The following is a 20,843-nucleotide window of genomic DNA, read 5'->3' on the forward strand; positions in this document are numbered from 1 at the left end:
TGTTGAAGTGGTTAGACTTATAAATCATAGTCAATTTTAAGGGTTTTTAAGGGTTTTTGCACCTTTGCGAATAAGGTAGCTCTAACTTGGTTTGTTTTGCACGAAACTTGGCATACAACACTATTTGGTATATATTATTGTGTTGAAGTGGTTAGTATAATAAATGATAGTCATATGGTAGAAATTACATGTGAAGTTGCGATTTTAATGGTTTTTAAGCGTTTTTGTCACTTTTGCACATAAAGTAGCTGAAAAGATGGTTTGTTTTGCACGAAACTTGGCACACAACACTATTTGGTATATATTATTGTGTTTAAGTGGTTAGATTTGAAAATTATATTCATATGCTACAAATTACTTGTTAAAATACGATTTTATGGGTTTTTATGCATTTTTTGCACATTCGTGCTAGCTCAAACTTGGTTTGTTTTGCACGAAATTTTGCTCACAACACTATTTGGTATATATTATTGTGTTGAAGTGGGTTAGAATTAAAAATCATATTGATATGCTAGAAATTACATGTTAAGTTGCGATTTTAAGGGTTTTTAATCATTTTCGGTACTTTTGCGCATAAATTAGCTCAAACTTGGCTTGTTTTGCACGAAAGTTGGCACACAACACTATTTGGTATATACTATTGTGTTGAAGTTGCTAGAACAGAAAATCATATTCATATGCTAGAAATTACTTGTTAAGTTGCGATTTTTTAGGTTTTTAAGCGTTTTTGGCACTTTTGCGCATAAAGTAGTTCAAACTTGGATTGTTTTGCATGAAACATGGCACACAACCCTATTTGGTATATTTTATTGTGTTGAAGTGGTTAGACTTGTAAATCATAGTTATATACTAGAAATTACGCGTTAAGTTGCAATTTTAAGGGTTTTTAAGGGTTTTTGCACCTTTGCGCATAAGGTAGCTCTAACTTGGTTTGTTTTGCACGAAACTTGGCATACAACACTATTTGGTATATATTATTGTGTTCAAGTGGTTAGTATAATAAATGATAGTCATATGGTAGAAATTACATGTGAAGTTGCGATTTTAATGGTTTTTAAACGTTTTTATCACTTTTGCGCATAAAGTAGCTGAAAAGATGGTTTGTTTTGCACGAAACTTGGCACACAACACTATTTGGTATATATTATTGTGTTTAAGTGGTTAGATTTGAAAATTATATTCATATGCCAGAAATTACATGTTAAATTGCGATTTTATGGGTTTTTATGCATTTTTTACACATTCGTGCATTAGGTAGCTCAAACTTGGTTTGTTTTGCACGAAATTTTGCTCACAACACTATTTGGTATATATTATTGTGTTGAAGTGGGTTAGAATTAAAAATCATATTGATATGCTAGAAATTACATGTTAAGTTGCGATTTTAAGGATTTTTAATCATTTTTGGTACTTTTGCGCATAATTTAGCTCAAACTTGGTTTGTTTTGCACGAAAGTTGGCACACAACACTATTTGGTATATAGTATTGTGTTGAAGTTGCTAGAACAGAAAATCATATTCATATGCTACAAATTACTTGTTAAGTTGCGATTTTATGGGTTTTTAAGCGTTTTTGACACTTTTGCGCATAAAGTAGCTCAAACTTGTTTTTTTTTCACGAAACTTCGCACACAACACTATTTTGTATTCATTAATTTGTTGAAGTGGTTAGAATTGAAAATCATATTCATATGCTACAAATTACTTGTTAAGTTGCGATTTTATGGGTTTTTAAGCGTTTTTGTGAGTTTTGGCAATAAAATAGCTCAAACATTGTTTGTTTTTCACGAAATTCGACACACAACACAATTTGGTATTCTTTAATTTGTTGAAGTGGTAGAAATGGAAAATCATATTCATATGCTTGAAGTTACGTGTTACGTTGCGATTTATGTGTTTTTAAGCGTTTTTGGCACTATTGCGCATAAAGTAGCTCAAACTTGGTTTGTTAAGCACGAAACATGGCGCACAACACTATTTGGTATATATTATTGTCTTGAAGTGGGTTACAAATAAAAATCATAATGATATGCTAGAAATTACGTGTTAAGTTGCGATTTTAAGGGTTTTTAAGCATTTTTGATACTTTTGCGCATAAAGTACCTCAAACTTGGTTGGTTTTGCACGAAACATGGTCACAAAACTATTTGGTATATATTATTGTGTTCAAGTGGTTAGAATTGTAAATCATAGTCATAAGCTAGAAATTACGTGTGAAGTTGCGATTTTAAGGGTTTTTTAAGCGTTTTTGACACTTTTGCGCATAAAGTAGCTCAAACTTTTTTTGTTTTGCACGAAACTTGGCACACAACATTATTTGGTAAATATTATTGTGCTGAAGTGGTTAGATTTGAAAATCTTATTCATATGCTAGAAACTTCGTGTTAAGTTGCGATTTAATGGGTTTTTTTAGCGTTTTTGGCACTTTTGCGCATAAAATAGCTCAAACTTGGTTTGTTTTGCATGAAACTTGGCACACAACACTATTCGGTGTATATTATTGTGTTGAAGTGGTTAGAATTTTAAATCACAGTCATATGCTAGAAATTACGAGTTAAGTTGCGATTTTAAGGATTTTAAAGCGTTTTGGCACTTTTGCGCTTAAATTAACTCAAACTTGGTTTGTTTTGTACGAAACTTGGCACACAACACTATTTGGTATATATTATTGTGTCGAAGCGGTTAGAATTATAAATCATAGTCATATGGTAAAAATTACATGTGAAGTTGCGATTTTAAGGGTTTTTTAGCGTTTTTGGAAATTTTGCGCATAACGTAGCTCCAAAGATGGTTTGTTTTGCACGAAACTTCGCACACAACACTATTTGCTATATATTAATTTGTTTAAGTGGTTAGAATTGAAAATTATATTCATATGCTAGAAATTACATGTTAAGTTGCGATTTTATGGGTTTTTAAGCGTTTTTTGCAGTTTCGTGCATTAGGTAGCTCAAACTTGGTTTGTTTTGCACGAAATTTGGCTCACAACACTATATGGTATATATTATTGTGTTGAAGTGGGTTACAATTAAAAATCATATTGATAAGCTAGAAATTACGTGTTAAGTTGCAATTTTAAAGGTTTTTAATAGTTTTTGGTACTTTTGCGCATAAAGTAGCTCAAACTTGGTTTGTTTGGCACGAAACTTGGCACAAAACACTATTTGGTATATATTATTGTGTTGAAGTGGATAGAATTGTAAATCATAGTAATATGCCAGAAATTACGCGTTAAGTTGCGATTTTATGGGTTTTTGCACTTTTGCGCATAAAGTAGCTCTAACTTTGTTTTTTTTGCACGAAACTTGGCATACAATACTATTTGGTATATATTATTGTGTTGAAGTGGTTAGAATTGAAAATCGTATCCATAAGGTAGAAATTACGTGTTAAGTTGCGATTTTAAGGGTTTTTTAAGCGTTTTTGGCAATATTGCGCATAAAGTAGCTCAAACATGGATTGTTTTCCACGAAACTTGGCACACAACACTATTTGGTAGATATTATTATGTGGAAGTGGTTAGAATTGTAAATCATAGTCATATGCTAGAAATTACGTGTTACGTTGCGATTTTAAGGGTTTTTAAGCGTTTTTGGCACTTTTGCGCTTAAATTAACTCAAACTTGGTTCTTTTGCACAAAATGTTGCACACAACACTATTTTATATACACTATTGTGTTCAAGTGGTTAGAATTATAAATCATAGTCATATGGTAGAAATTACATGTGAAGTTGCAATTTTAAGGGTTTTTAAGCGTTTTTTTTGCACTTTTGCGCATAAAGTAGCTCAAAAGATGGTTTGTTTTGCACGAAACTTGGCACACAACACTATTTGGTATATATTATTGTGTTTAAGTGGTTAGAATTTAAAATTATATTCATATGCTAGAAATTACATGTTTAGTTGCGATATTATGGGTTTTCATGCGTTTTTTGCACTTTCGTGCATTAGGTAGCTCAAACTTGGTTTGTTTTGCAAGAAATTTGGCTCACAACACCATTTGGTATATATTATTGAGTTGAAGTCGCTAGAACAAAAAATCATATTTATTACTGTTTTTAAGCGTTTTTGACACTTTTGCGCATAAAGTAGCTTAAAATTGGTTTGTTTTGCATGAAACTTGGCACACAACACTATTTGGTATATATTATTGCTTTGAAGTGGTTAGAATTGTAAATCATAGTCATATACTAGAAATTACGCGTTAAGTTGCAATTTTAAGGGTTTTTAAGGGTTTTTAAGGGTTTTTGCACTTTTGCGCATAAAGTAGCTCAAACTTGTTTTGTTTTGCACGAAACTTGCCACACAACACTATTTGGTATATATTATTGTGCTGAAGTGGTTAGATTTGAAGATCATATTCATATGCTAGAAATTGCGTGTTAAGTTGCGATTTTATGGGTTTTTTTAGCGTTTTTGGCATTTTTTCGCACAAAATAGCTAAAACTTGGTTGGTTTTGCATGAATCTTGGCACACAATACTATTTGGTATATATTATTGTTTTCAAGTGGTTAGAATTTTAAATCATAGTCATATGATAGAAATTACATGTGAAGTTGCGATTTTAAGGGTTTTAAAGCGTTTTTGGAACTTTTGCGCTTAAATTAACTCAAACTTGGTTTGTTTTGCATGAAACTTGGCACACAACACTATTCGGTATATATTATTGTGTTGAAGTTGCTAGAATAGAAAACCATATTCATATGCTTGAAATTACGTGTTAAGTTGCAATTTTAAAGGTTTTTAAGCGTTTTTGGTACTTTTGCGCATAAAATAGCTCAAACTTGGTTTGTTTTGCACGAAACTTGGTACACTACGCTATTTGGTATATATTATTATTTTGAAGAGGTTAGAATATAAAATCATATTCATATGCTAGAAATTACGTGTTAAGTTGCGATTTTATAGGTTTTTAAGCGTTTTTGGCATTTTTGCGCATAAAGTAGCTAAAACTTGGTTTGTTTTGCACGAAACTTGGCACACAACGCTATTTGGTATATATTATTGTGTTGAAGTGGTTAGAATATAAAATCATATTCATATGCAAGAAATTACGTGTTAAGTTGCGATTTTATAGGTTTTTAAGCGTTTTTGGCACTTTTGCGCATAAAGTAGCTCAAACTTGGATTGTTTTGCATGAAACATGGCACACAAAACTATTTGGTATATTTTATTGTGTTGAAGTGGTTAGACTTGTAAATCATAGTCATATACTAGAAATTACGCGTTATGTTGCAATTTTAAAGGTTTTTAATGGTTTTTGCACCTTTGCGCATAAGGTAGCTCTAACTTGGTTTGTTTTGCACGAAACTTGGCATACAACACTATTTGGTATATATTATTGTGTTCAAGTGGTTAGAATTGAAAATGATGGCCATATGCTACAAATTACGTGTTAAGTTGCGATTTTAAAGGTTTTTAAGCTTTTTTAGCACTTTTGCGCATAAAGTTTCTCAAGCTTGGTTTGTTTTGCACGAAACTTGGCTCACAACACTATTTGGTATAGATTATTGTGTTGAAGTGGTTAGAATTTAAAATCATAGTCATATGCTAGAAATTACGTGTTAAGTTGCGATTTTATGGGTGGTTAGTGTTTTTGGCAATAGTGCGCATAAAGTAGCTCAAACATGGATTGTTTTCCACGAAATTTGGTATACAACACTATTTTGTATATATTATTATGTTGAAGTGGTTAGAATTGTAAATCATAGTCATATACTAGAAGTTACGTGTTAAGTTGCGATTTTAAGGGTTTTTAAGCGTTTTTGGCACTTTTGCGCTTAAATTAACTCAAACCTTGTTTGTTTTGCACGAAACTTGGCACACAACACTATTTGGTATATATTATTGTGTTTAAGTGGTTAGAATTGAAAATTATATTCATATTCTAGAAATTACATTTTAAGTTACGATTTTATGGGTTTTTATGCGTTTTTTACACTTTCGTGCATTAGGTAGCTCATACTTGGTTTGTTTTGAACGAAATTTGGCTCACAACACTATTTGGTATATATTATTGTGTTGAAGTGGGTTAGAATTAAAAATCATATTGATATGCTAGAAATTACGTGTTAAGTTGCGATTTTAAGGGATTTTAATCGTTTTTGGTACTTTTGTGCATATAGTAGCTCAAACTTGGTTTGTTTTGCACGAAACTTGGCACACAATACTATTTGGTATATATTATTTTCTTGAAGTTGCTAGAGCAGAAAATCATATTCATATGCTCGAAATTACGTGTTAAGTTTTGATTTTTTGGGTTTTTAAGCGTTTTCGGCACTTTTGCGCATAAAGTAGCTCAAACTTGGTTTGTTTTGCACGAAACTTGCCACACAACACTATTTGGTATTCTTTAATTTGTTGAAGTGGTTAGAATTGAAAATCATATTCATATGCTACAATTTACGCGTTAAGTTGCGATTTTATGGGTTTTATGCGTTTTTTGCACTTTCGTGCATTAGGTAGCTCAAACTTGGTTTGTATTGAACGAAATTTGGCTCACTACACTATTTGGTATATATTATTGTGTTGAACTGGGTTAGAATTAAAAATCATATTGATATGCTAGAAATTACGTGTTAAGTTGCGATTTTAAAGGTTTCTAATCGTTTTTGGTACTTTTGCGCATAAAGTAGCTCAAACTTGGTTTGTTTTGCACGGAACTTGGCATACAACAGTATTTGGTATATATTATTGTGTTGAAGTTGCTAGAACAGAAAATGAAGACTCAACTCTCATAAATAATGATAAGGGGAATTTGAAGACTCTATTTTCTTAAATGATGGTAATTCAAAACACATATTGATTAAACAAATAAATTAAGTAATTACATTTAGTTGTTTAAGTAAGTCTAAAATCATATTTGATATACATTTGATAAGTGATATATATATTAAAGTTCGAAGATGTTGGAATATGCTTAAAGAACTTAAGTTTATCTTAAAGTTGATTTTCTAAGTCTTGAAATACGTTTCAAAGTCTTGAAGATAATTACGTTTGTAATCAGGTTAATTTCGTAATTATATTTGAAATTAAGTTTGAATATTTTATTACAACGTTTTATCTTAAATGTTTAAATATTTTATATTTGAACTTGAATTTAAATATGTGCTTAAATTAATTTGATGATTGAATATAGTACTAGGTACACATGTTTTGTTAATTATAATACACGGCTATATTTGATGTTAAATTAGTTTATATGCAAATTATAGAGTTTTCTATTAATAAGATGACATTTGAATTAACACTAAAAATAGAAAATGACTATTTAAATTAATACTAATAATAGAAATTAATTTGAATAATTAATTTAAACGTTGATAAATCTGGTTTGTGTTTAGTTTTCAATATCTTGTATGAGTACTAACGTGGTAGCATAGCATTGGATATTAAAGACAAACTACAAGTACAATGACGAAATTATTTTAGGTGTCAGTATACGTCAGTTTGAAGTTAAGCTCAAAATCTTGAGGACAAGCGCAGAATGACCAGGTCAACAGAAAATAACGGAAAGGAGCCTTCTTGTTTTTCAAAATGTGTTGAGGCGTAAAACTATATATATGAGGCTTCATTTCAGAATTAAGAATACATCTCTATGCACCTATTCTTACAACTTTCTCTTTTGATTTAAAATTTAGAAATTCTCTAAGTGTTTAAAGAGTTGTAATTCTTAGTTCAATTAACTCTTACATTTGTAATAGGCTTAAGAGTTTTAAAAAGAGTTAGATTAAGTTTAATACGCCTAACCAAGAATACTTTTCAAAGTGTTCAACTTGTGAATCTCTATTGTGAGATTTGGGATTTGCTTTTAATTAAGGGACTTGTAATACGGTTCTTCAAGGGGAAGAACGTGGTGTGAGGAGATAGTGAGATCTTCTTGTTTGTATTAAAGTCGGATTAATAAAAGGCGTTGAAATCCTACGGGTTGAAAGAGAACCCATAGGCGGGGAGTAGGTTGGTTAGAACTGAACCTCGTTAACATATCGTGTGTTATGCTTTAAAGTTATTTTTCGGACATACGTTATTGTTTTACGAATTGACTCAAAACTATTCCAGAAAACATTTTTGACAGATTCCTCAAACTCTTGAGACAAGTTTCCAGACAAAATTTTAAATAGCCCAAACTCTCTATTCACCCCCCCTCTAAAGAGTATTCAACCTCCTATTAACTTTCAATTGGTATCAGAGCTGAGTTTCACATAAAAAGAGCTGAGTTTCACAACCTCTATGAGAAGGATTGTTTGCTCAAGGACGTTCGTGCTCAAGACCACCTTTGTTTTGCGGTATAAATTTCTCACATTGGAAAACTTTGATGAAAATGTTCGTGATTGATCAAGATATGGAACTTTGGGAGATCATTACTAAAGGACCTAAGATACCCATGAAAAAGGACGCTCAAGGAAATGATGTACTAAAGTCTGAGTCCGAATATTCACAAACTGATTTAGAATGGGTTTCCAAAAACTATAGGGCAATGAATCAATTATGTTGTGCTTTAAATGGTACTGAGTTTAATCGAGTTTCTTCATGTACAAGTGCTAAAGAAATATGGGACAAGCTGGTTGTGACATACGAAGGAACAAGTCAAGTGAAGGAAACAAAGATCAACATCCTTATGCATCAATACGAAATGTTTAAGATGAAAAAGGATGAGAATATAAATGAAATGTTTACTTGTTTTACTTTAATTACTAACAGTTTGAATTCTTTTGGCAAAACTTTTACTAATTCAGAAAAAGTCCAGAAGGTCTTGAGGTGTCTTCCAAGATCCAAATGAGGTCCAAAAGTCACCGCCATTGAGGAAGCTCAAGACTTGAGAGTTCTATCACTTGACAATCTCCTTGGAAAACTCACAACTCATGAACTTGCCCTACATGAAGATGGAGAAAATGATGTAGTACCTTTCATGAAAAATCTTGCTTTCAAAGCTAAGAAACGTCATGAACCTTCAAGTGATGATGAAGAAAGCGATGATGAAGAAGATCCATTTGCATTGATCACAAAAGGTCTTGAAGGAATTATGAAGATGCGAAAAAGATTTAATAAATTTAAATTAAGAAATAAAGGTAAGTCTTCTAACTCTAATTCAAACTTTAAGACTAACAAACTTGCTTGTTTTGAGTGTGGATCTACAGAACATATTGTAAAGGACTGCCCTAAGAAGAAAAGGGAATCCTACAAAAAGAACAAGAAGAAACAAGCGATGGTTGCAACTTGGAGTGATTCCGAAGGATCATCCAAATCTGAAAGTGAAGATGGACAAGCTCATGTATGTCTTATAGCTAATAATGATAACAATGATGACATAGATCAAAACCATAAAGAGGTACGTGACTTTCTTAACACCTGCTCAAAAGATGAATTAGTTACAACTCTCCTTAATATGTTTCAAATTGAAAAGATTTTAAAAGATGAGAAAGATACCTTAGAGGATAGAATACGTCATTATGCTGAAGGTTGTGAAGAAATCTTAAACAAAAATGAATTGCTAAAGGCTGAAACAATTAAACTTGAAAAGACTGTTAAGATCTTGAAACAACAGAGTCTCAGCCAGACTAAAAAGCTTATTGACCTTAAGAATGAGCACAATGACCTTGAAGCCAGGCTCAAAACCTTGAAACATGAGTCTGAGAAAAATCTACAAGCATTAACCAAACAAAATGAATCCGAAAATAAATTCACTAAAATGCTTACATGTCAAAAACCATCTAGTGATAAATGTGGTATTGGTTATAATAATGTTACACATAACTATTAGAGTAAAACCACATTTGTGAAAAGTGCATATAAATATAAACGTACACCTACTTGCACCTTTTGTTGCAAAGAAGGACATATTAGACTTGCATGTCCATACAAACGTAAGGAAAATTATATTATCAAGAATTCCTTCCTCTTGAATTGTGTGGACAGATAAAGCAAATATGGGTTCCTAAAGGGACAAGACCACCCAACATGGTCTATCCCGAATATGGTTCCAATTTTTGTCACATGGATAGCCAAGTAAGGCTGAGAAAGGTTATTTTTTTTGTTTTACAGGATAAACAAAAGTGGATTCTAGATAGTGGATTCTCGAGGCATATGAGTGGTAAAATCTCTTTATTTTCTGAAATTAAGGAAAGATGCAATGGCTCAATCACCCTAGGAGATAAAGGTAAATGCAAAATTTTAGGTGTTGGTAAAGTTGGTAAGAATCCATCTAAAACTATTGACAATGTTTATTTAGTTAAAGGTCTAAAATTTAATTTGCTAAGTGTGTCTCAACTATGTGATAAAGGTAATGAAGTAATATTTGATGAAGTAATATTTTTCTAGATTTACATGGGTTGATTTTTTGAAGGATATAAGTGAAACCTTGAAACCGTTCTCAAGACGTTGTAAAGAGACGCAGACTCAACTAAACCTTCCAATAGTCTCGATTAGAAGTGACCATTGGAGAGAGTTTGATCAACTAGGCTTTGACTCATTTTGTGTAAAATATGGAATATCCCATAACTTTTCAGCTCCTAGGACACCCCAACAAAACGGTGTGGTTGAAAGGAAAAATCGAACCTTAGAAGAAATGGCTAGGACAATGCTTATTGAAAATGGATTAGCTAAACACTATTGGGCCGAGGCTGTTAACACAGCTAATTATGTTTTAAATAGATGCCTTATAAGACCCATACTTAAGAAAACTCCCTATGAGTTATTCAAAGGTAGAAAACCAAATATAGCATACCTTAGACCATTTGGTTGCAAATGTTTTATTCATAATAATGGTAAAGAATGGGAGATTATCTCGAAAGTCATCAAAAAGAATGTGGGGAAGTCGTTTAGTGAAGCTATTAGCAATTTGGTATCATGATGAAACATGAATGATACGAACTTCACCACGTTTAACTCTCACAAAGTAAGTGAATATCGAGCTCTATGTGTTTTGTGAGCTGGTGATGAACAAGATAACCAGATAGATATATTGGTCTAACATTATCACAATGTAGACTGATGTTGCTTTAGTGATGGGACAATGTAATTCAAGCAATAAATAATGAATCTAAGATGATTTAGAAACAACTTTGGCGACACCTCTATATTCAGCCTCTACACTAGATTTATTTAAAATGATTTGTGTTTTAGAATATCAGGGTATAATATTATCACCAAGAAAGACACAATATTCGTAGGTAGAATGTCGTTTTCCTCCCTAATCTACATTAGTATAAGACGTAAAGAAGTAAGGGAAGATTCATACAAATGTATACCATAATTAATAGTACCTTGAATCTACCGAAGAGTGCAATGTAAATTCTTGAATGATTCAAATCAATTAGTTATGTTTCAAGATCAATTAGTTATCTGAGGCAGTGGTTATCTTAGTAGGTCATGTTCTCTAAGTTCGTTAGTGTCATGTCCTATGTCTATGGGACACTTTGTGAGTCAGTTACTTGTTTCAATATGTTTAAAGAGTGTGTACTAGTTTGGAATGTTGTAAATTTTTATCTTTCATCCCTCTTCATTTCAACATAAAGCAGCCATATGTTCAACCTTGAGATCATGCATAAAAGGCAAAATTGTCAAACTACGACTGAAATAAGATGTCGAGTCTATTGAAGATCAAGCACAAAGAGGTAAAATTATCAAACTAGACGTATAATGCATGAAATTAACGAAAAGCAAATACATCCTCATTGCAAAAAAACAAGTCATTGAAGGTTACAAAAGAAAAGACTATAGCTTGTTTTAGTAATCTTTAATCATTTTCATGCATTGTCTTTGCTTTTGCAACCTTCAATGGCTTGCTTTTGCAACCTTCAATGGCGTGCAAGCTTTTTAATAAAATTACGAAAATGTCTTTGAATTCATTATCCTTATAAACACCCCTATACCACTCTACAATAATATATTCTCTCTAAAACTCACTTTAACTTACTTTCAAACATAGAAACAAGGAATTCTTCGTGCAAACGACAGTTTGAGGTAAATTCAAATCGAATCTTTTTAACTATAAAAAAAACTGAAACTAGCCTCAATCGTACGTTTTCGTGTCGCTATTGGACATTTAATGTATATTAATCCCTAAGAAATATGCCAAGAGCTACAGGTAGTAGTGGGACAATGTGTATGAAAAATACAAAAGTCCAAAGGGGTCAAAGGGAAGGACAAAGGCAAAATAGGAAAACTGAGTCACCAGGAAAAGCCGACTCAGCTTTCCTGATGGTGGAACCACATCTGACTCGACTTTTGGTTCTACTAGGATCGTTTTGCCTTTTTGTCTTGATTGATCCATGAGAATAAGATTCTGTTCTTGTTCAACTTTGATTCTGAAGTTATAAATGTGTTAATACGTTGGAATAGTGCTCATGAATACCACAATAGGGGTCTTGGGGAAAGACGTAACACACACCTTTTTTGAATTCTTTCATATCCTTATTTTCTTTCTCTCTTGCTTGTATCTTTCAAAAAGAGTTCCAAACTTTTTGTTAATCTTTCAAGTTTATAATTCATTCACATACATTGTTGCTAATTTATATATCCTAAGTACTAAGAGTATATTGAGTTCTTTGTATCTCTTTGTGAATTTTCAAGTTCAAAACCCAAGTACCTTTGTGGGGAAAATATCATAAAAAGAAAGTGATCATAAGCCTACAACTTGTATCTAGTTTCTAGGTAACGGTCTTCAAGTTTTAGTGTAATTTTGTAAGTTTATTGTTTTAGCCATCAGCAAAGGGGAATACAAATTCCTCTTAATTGTAATTTGCATTTCGCATTTATTATTTGTAATATACTTTTGTGATACTTTTCTTTGGGGTGATAAGTATCTAAGAATTAACTTCCAATTTCTCTAAGTTAGAGAAGTTTGTTGGTGTTGATTTTCACCGTAAGCAAAAGAAGATGATGATCCTTCTCACTACCTTTGAACGTGGCGTACGTTATAAGCACCCCCAAACGGAGTAGGTGGAAAATGAAACCTTAGAACAAACAAGGAAGAGGAACAAATGGAAAAATGATGACTTCATTAGTCGGAGACACATTCTCATTGGGATGCATGACTCGCTCTTTGACATCTACCAATACCATGAGTCTGTTAATAACCGGCTTCTAGCACATCGTTAATACTAAAAGCCTAATTATACAAAGAATATTTATAATCACCCTAATACTACTATAACGAGTGTAGTGGTAAGTCGGGGGTCAAACCACAAGGACAAGGGATGCTTGACAAAAGACTTTGTGTGGGAAGGTTATATGGAATGTTGGTTGGTGGGTGAACTTAACTAATAACTAGAATAAAAAGGGAAACTCAACAATGAAAGACAGGCGAGGACAAGACTACGTCCACCCTAGGATGGTCTATTGGAAATAAAGATAAGCTAGGTCAAGGGAGTTCGAGCGATAATCAATCAAGATACTCAAGATATCGAGAGGAAGTTGGTGACTCTATAAGCCACACGAACGACCTATAATCGCCTTATGTCTCTCTAGGTGTAGCAGGACAAGATTCGAATCAAACATCTATCAACAACCATCATCAACCTCAACCCTAATCCTAAACATTGAAGACAAGACCAAACCTAGGGTTTCACTAACCTAAAACCCCTAAAGAAACTACTCTAGCATAATGAAACAAAAAGCAATATACACGGAAAGCATTAAAGGAATTGAAGAACATGAAACCATTAAATCTAAACTAAGAAAGCATTAAATGAAAGCATTAAAGGAAAGCAATAGAGGGAAGCAATAAAGACATCAAAACATTAAAGAAATAAACTTAAATAAATGAAGTGACATGAAAGTAGATGAAAGCATAAATGAAGAACAATCAATCTACACTAGGGCAAAAGTAAAGAAAAGCAATGAAAGAGTGATGTTCTAGAGTGAGGCACAAAGGCACCCATACAAGGCATTCCCCGTAGTTTTACAAAAATAAGGGGTATTTATAAGCTAAGGAACAAAAGGGGTAAAATGCCCTACAGCCCTCGGAGTTTGGTTTGCAAAGAAACGAAATCGTGTAGATTTTACATGCCATTCACCCGAAGGAAAGGTAGATTCGACCGAATGGGGCACCATTTGGTATTTCCAGCAACTTTGAGCACAATATGTAGCCTTCCAAGTCCCATTCGCCCGAATACTAAGCCTATTCGCCCGAATAGCCCTCCATTTAGCCGAATGGAGTGTGATTCGCCATATCATGTAACAACTCGACTTACCGTTGACTGGGTAAACAGGGTCATCACTGGGTTCGTTTCCCAAGAAACTGAAATCACACTTCCGAAACTCAAGCAAAAGGGTCACAAGCTCTTCAACATGACTAACTCAGCTAAATCCCAAAACCAACATCTAACTAATACACAAGATAATCACATAATTCTCTACAAGTCCGATATAACCAGCACAGCCAAAACAAATTTACATTTATCCAAAATCCTAATACAAATCAACAAATTCCTACGGGTTCAGCTCAATATACATCCTTGGAACGCTATTCAATCACCGCTAACCCATCGTTCCCAACTGGTTCTGATCTGTAATCAAACTAAAAGATGGAAACACATGGGGTCAGATTAAACTGAATGAGAAGTAACAGTCCAAAACAATATAACACACCAATTCTAAACAATGGTTTAAAAACAACATTAGTTCCCTAGATCTATGTGCGCACAGGGAGTCTAGTTTGAGAGGTGCCCCATAGCTTTAAGGCTATGTCGCTCTCGGGTGAAGCTAGTCAATATCTCAATGACAATTCGCTTCAAAACTGGGAGTAAGGAACAATGTTCCTCAACTCCGTCAATGACCAGCTCGCAAGCCCGATCCATTGACCATATCATAATATCAGCATAAACATTCACAACAACATTTGTCTCAACAATTTCCAATTCAAAAGCTTTAGTAAAAAGTTTATTTCAAGAATGTAGTCTGATCAGACCCTTTAAGGGACTGCTACTACTCACCTCGACATACGTACTCGATTACCAATCGTAAACGTCACTAGGTTGATAAAGTTTGCCATCAATAGATGATGCTTCCTGATTTCATAAAATGAATTACAAATTAACAAACTAAGATGAAACCCAATGGCATCTTCCCACCAAAGTCCAACCTCTAATCTAAACTAACCCCATATATAATTATTCAAATATAATTATTCAAGTGAAAGTCGAGGATGATGATGGATAAAAGTTTCAAAGATGATGATGCAACGAAGGGCTCAACAACATTCAAATTACCATTTTGTTTTGAATTCGGAATGTGGATAATATAGGTTTTGACTATATAGCACTTAGCAGATGCATCAATTTACTCAAGAATCAGATTTTTGATGGCGATGATGAATTCAAATGTTAGTGATAATCGATGATGACAGAGATGATTAAAATATGGTGATGAATGACCAACGATCCAGGTAATGACAATTGATAGCTATGAAAATGATGTTTGTTGAAATACACGAAGATGGTCGAATGCAACAAGAGGGGGGGGTGAATTGTTGTGTATCTAACTTTACTTCGTTTTTCTTCTAATTTGCGGAATTTTAACAATCAAAATAAAGCTTAAACGTAAAAAGCAAAAGATAAAAAGGAGACAAAGATTTTACGTGGAAACCTTCTTGGCCTAATAAGAAGGAAAACCACGACCCCCCGGGATTTCAAAATTCTCACTATGTTTTAGGCAATTAATTACAATTACATAAAACAAATATGCTTCACTTGAAGCTTCTCTACTCTAGGCCTAATTCTCTTTCTCTATTCTCCCTTTCTCTTTCTCTATTCTCACGATTCTCTTTTCAATTCCCTTAGACTTTTTCGTAAGTCTAATTACAACAAAATACTCAATTACCCTTACAAGGCCAATTCTTAAGAAGATTAAAATTAAGTAGTTTCTCAAGAAAAATATAATGAATTAATTGGCAAATTCATGAACAAAATATTTTTCTTATTTTGATCTCACCTTAAGGACACTCTTAGATGGATATCGGTTTAACGTAGCATCCCTCGTTTATAAAGGGAACAGCCATCAGTGCACTCAACCCACGATTACCATGTAGTGCACTCACCCCATGACTTCCATTTACTTACTTGCTCCCAAAGAAAGTTGGGAAGTTATTGAAGGTAGAGGTGGAAAATGACTGCGGTTCTTTTGTACAGTTAACAGAACATGAGTCACTAAGAAGATCCTAAATAATAGGAGACTCGTTCAAAATAGAGAATAAATCTCTTGGGTGTCCGATTTTATAGGAGACTTATTCAAAGTGAGAAATAAGTCTTCTCCATATTTTTAGGTGTTTTAAAAAAACTTTTTGCCAATTAATAAATTAAATTAATTAAGCAACTAATTAAACTTTTAACCTTTTACATTAACTAAAAAACAGAAAACGTAATTTTCGTAACTTCCAGTCAATGTCTTCTCCAGACCTGTATCGTGGGGAACAGCGCACTGTCTCCATCTACAACTTTCGTCAGGACTTTAACTCTCGGAACAGTAAACTGACTTCCAAAGCAATTGTCCAACTTCTTGGATATTTGAGACATGTACAACTTCAACGAACCAAGTCATAGGCTTCATCAACGATTAACACAATCGGATATTCACCTACAAAACAATCTCTAAAACATGTTTGTTTATTTAAAAGTGAAGTCATCATCAAAACCTAAGAGGCCAACAATGTTCAAAGGTGGTGAGATTTTTAATTGAAATAACAAATCATGGAATAAGGGAGATATAGATCAAACAAAAGATTAAGAATATCATAAAAGAAAGATTTTGTGTTAAGGATTGTACCTCAAACAACCTAAAAGAACCGGCGGCCAAAGCAATGAAATGAATAGGAAACCATGAGCCTTGCTGCTTCACCTTAACTCGGAATAATTTGGGTCACGAGCAACAAAATTTGAAGAGGAGAGTGAGGGCTGTAGAACCAAAACCCAGAGGAGAAGATAACAAGGTGGCTGTGATGTGTTTGTTCCCGGAAAAGGACAAGGAATCAAAGGTTGTGGCTGCTGCCCCTTCCTCGGTGGGTTCAAGGGAACGATGAGGGTTTGTTTGTTCAAGAAATCAGACATACTAAAGAAGAGCCATGTTTGTTTGTTCCTTCGAATACTCAAGAAAGGATCGAAACTTAAGACCAACAATGAGGAATAGGCTGTTCGTTCTTGCGAAAATCAGAATCAAGGATTCAGAGGGAGAATGCGAAAGAATCAGAGGAAGGAATCAAAGAAAGAAATCAGAGAAAGAATCAGAGAAAAAAAAAAGAATTCGAAGAAGAAGAAATCAGAGGAAGAAGGTGAACATTGAAGAGGCAACCATTAATACTGTTGTGTTTTGGATTATTGGATACGAAGGGTTCAAAGACTTGTTGCCATGGCCGCATTCGATCGAAGGCATGGGAAGAAGGAAGTATTTTCTTGAACAAATTCAATTTCAGGAAGAAAGCAAATGCGGTTGTTGTTCGGGTCTTAAACAATGGTTTTTTATTTTGCAAAATAAGGGTTTAGGTATTATAATCCAATTAAAAGAAAAGAAAAGAGAGAAGAAATTAAGTTTAGAATATATTTATATTATGTATAACTAAGGTCATTCTCATACTAGAAATTAATGCACTAACCTAGAACTGCATAATACTAACTGCACAAACAAATGAGTAATAGTGACAATAGTGTTGACTAACTCTCCCCCAAGCCAAACCTTTGCTAGTCTCTAGCAAAGAAGGAGAGAGAAGGAAAAGATGAAACGTTTAAAATAGAGGTCAACAAGATTGTCACAATACCCAACACAAACAAAAACTAGTCAATAATAAAGAGGAAAAAAGGTTATACCTAGGCTAGGAGGGCTTTCACTCCTAGTATTACCATCACCACCATTAAAGTGGTCTAAGAACTCTCGACTTCTTGGAAGAAGTGGAGGCAAGAAGCGCGAGGCTAGAGTGATTGCCACCCCTAAGCTAGGGTGAAGCTATATTCTTCATTTTTGATGTATTGCGCTTTTGAGCCTCCTTTCTCCTCTTTCTCACCCTCTCGGGAATGTGAGCATTGACCCTCTCAACATCATCAAATCAATCGCAAACAAACCTTTTCGAGGGTCAATGCTAATGGTCGTTTGGATCTGCAAGTTCTAACAAACAACACTACAAACCAAACGTGAGCACTGACTAGCAAAAATGCTATGCAATGAAAGAGAACAAAAATGAAAAAAAAATAATATTTACAGTTGGGTTGCCTCCCAACAAGCGCTTCTTTAAGGTCTTTAGCTAGGCTTGACTCACTATATAGTTAGTCAAACTCCGGAGGAATTTGTCAAACTCACTCCCCACAACAGCAGAAGTTGGGGAGTAGAAGAGGGAGAGAAGAAAGAAGAAAAGAAGAAACAGAACAAAGATCGACTTTTCATAATGAGATGAAAAGCCGAAGGAAGAGCGAACAAAGGGAGGGGGAGGGAAACAAGCGACAAGGCATCACAAGCATCAAGTTGAGCATGATAGAGGGCGATGGAAAGCATCTCACAATGACTAAGAGGTGTAGGGTGAGACTCAATAGAAGGCACACTAAGGGTATGTACTTGAGACTCCTCAATCGAGGGCATATCTACCTCTAAGTCACTGGGTTCACTAGCTAGATGATCATGCACATATGTGAGGGGTTCATCATGGTGAAGTGCACAAGGCACATCAACAAGAACCTCGCCGGTAGGTGGTGCATTAGCACAAGGAACGGGTGAGTCATGATGCAAGGGTGTGGGGAATGTAAACTCCTCCCAATTGTACATATCATCATAAAACTCATCCATAAGTTGATCATCAATAGATGGAGGGGAGTAAGCAACAAGGCAAGGGGATTCTAGGTCATGGTCTAGCGCCAAGGCACAAGGTGGTCATGGGTACCTAGGCTCTCCTCAATAGCCCTTTCAATTGGTTAACACTCCACGTTCTCTCCAACTCATCTCCCATTGGTGTATCACCATATTTGTAATCGATAAAGGGGTAGGCTAGTGGAACCTCAAGGGGAGGGAGACCAAGATATTCTTTCTTAAAGTTTTCCTTGGCCAACCATCTGAAGAAGTTTAGACATAGAATCGGGGGTTGGTCAAGGAGTGCACTTGAGTAAACATCAGCCACTAATTCCCTAGTCACACTATTCAAACCCTCATAAAGGTCAAGGCAAATTTGCCATTGTTCAACATTATGCTCATGAGGGAGAGAATCCCCATGTCTAACAAAGAATCTCTAAAAAGATTCATACTCGTATTGATGTAAGGGATAGCAAACCATAAATAAAAAAAATTACAAAAACTAAGAGCTATTCACAAACCATACCAAAACTAAAATCTAAACAAAACGCCTTGTCCCCGAGAACGGCGCCATTTTGATAACCGGCTCCTAGCACGTCGTTAATACTAAAAGTCTAGTTATACAAACAATATTTATAATCACCTTAATACTACTATAACGAGTGTAGCGGTAAGTCGGGGGTCGAACCACAAGGACAAGGGATGCTAGACTAAAGACTTGGTGTGGGAAGGTTATATGGAAGGTTGGTTGGTGGATGAACATAACTAATAACAAGAATAAAAAGGGAAACTCAACATTGAAAGACAAGCGGGGATAAGACTACGTCCACCTTAGGATGGTCTATTGGAAATAAAGATAAGCTAGGTAAAGCGAGTTCGAGCGATAATCAATCAAGACACTCTACATATTAAGAGGAACACGAACGACCTATAATCGCCCTATGTCTCTCTAAGAGTGGCAGGACAAGATTCAAATTGAACATCTATCAACAACCATCATCAACCTCAACCCTAATCCTAAAAATTGAAGACAAGACCAAACCTAGGGTTTCTTTAACTTAAAACCCCTAAAGAAACTACTCTAGCATATTGAAACTAAAAGCAATATACATGGAAAGCATTAAAGCAATTGAAGAACATGAAAGCATTAAATTTAAACTAAGAAAGCATTAAATGAAAGCATTAAAGGAAAGCAATAAAGGGAAGCAATAAAGACATCAAAGCATTAGAGAAATAAACTTACGTAAATGAAGTGACATGAAAGTAGATGAAAGCATAAATGAAGAACAATCAATCTACACTATGGAAAAAGTAAAGAAAAGCAATGAAAGAGTGATGTTCTAGAATGAGGCACAAAGGCACCCATACTAGGCATCCCCCGAAGTTTTACAGAAATGAGGGGTATTCATAAGCTAAGGAACAAAAGGGGTAAAATGCCCTAAAATCCCTCGGAGTTCGGTTTACAAAGAAAAGAAATCGCGTAGATTTTACATGTCGTTCGCCCGAAGGAAAGGTAGGTTCGACCGAATGGGCACCATTCGATATTTCCAGCAACTTTGTGCACAATATGTAGCCTTCCAAGTCCCATTCGCCCGAATACTAAGCCTATTCGCCCGAATAGCCCTCCATTCGGTCGAATGGAGTGTGATTCGCCATATCCAGCGTGTATCTGAAGCTTCAGAGAAGAGTTAAGGTCTTTATTCGCCCGAGTAAGCCTCCATTCGCCCGAATGGGGCATTCATTCGCCCAAGCAGCGCCCATTCGACCGAATGGGTGGTTGAATGCTTTAATTTCCGTCTCTGAATGTATCTTTGAAATGCCGAAAGGTCTTTGAGCCTTGCGAGGCTCTCGCGGGTGACTTAGGATGCTTGGAGAAGGTTCCATATGTGTCCCTAATCCTCAATCGAAGCATCAAAGTCTCGTACGCAACGTAAAATATCTTTAAATCTCCGAAAATACCTTAAACTACCTCAAAACACCATGGAGACAAGAACAAGGTAAAACCATGCGTAAAGTATGTAACAAGCATTCTAAAACGTGAGACTCGACACTACAATGAGGAGGTAAATGTGCTCTAAA

The sequence above is a fragment of the Amaranthus tricolor genome, chromosome 4 (assembly GCF_026212465.1).
Source record: "Amaranthus tricolor cultivar Red isolate AtriRed21 chromosome 4, ASM2621246v1, whole genome shotgun sequence".
NCBI classification, from domain to species: Eukaryota; Viridiplantae; Streptophyta; class Magnoliopsida; order Caryophyllales; family Amaranthaceae; genus Amaranthus; species Amaranthus tricolor.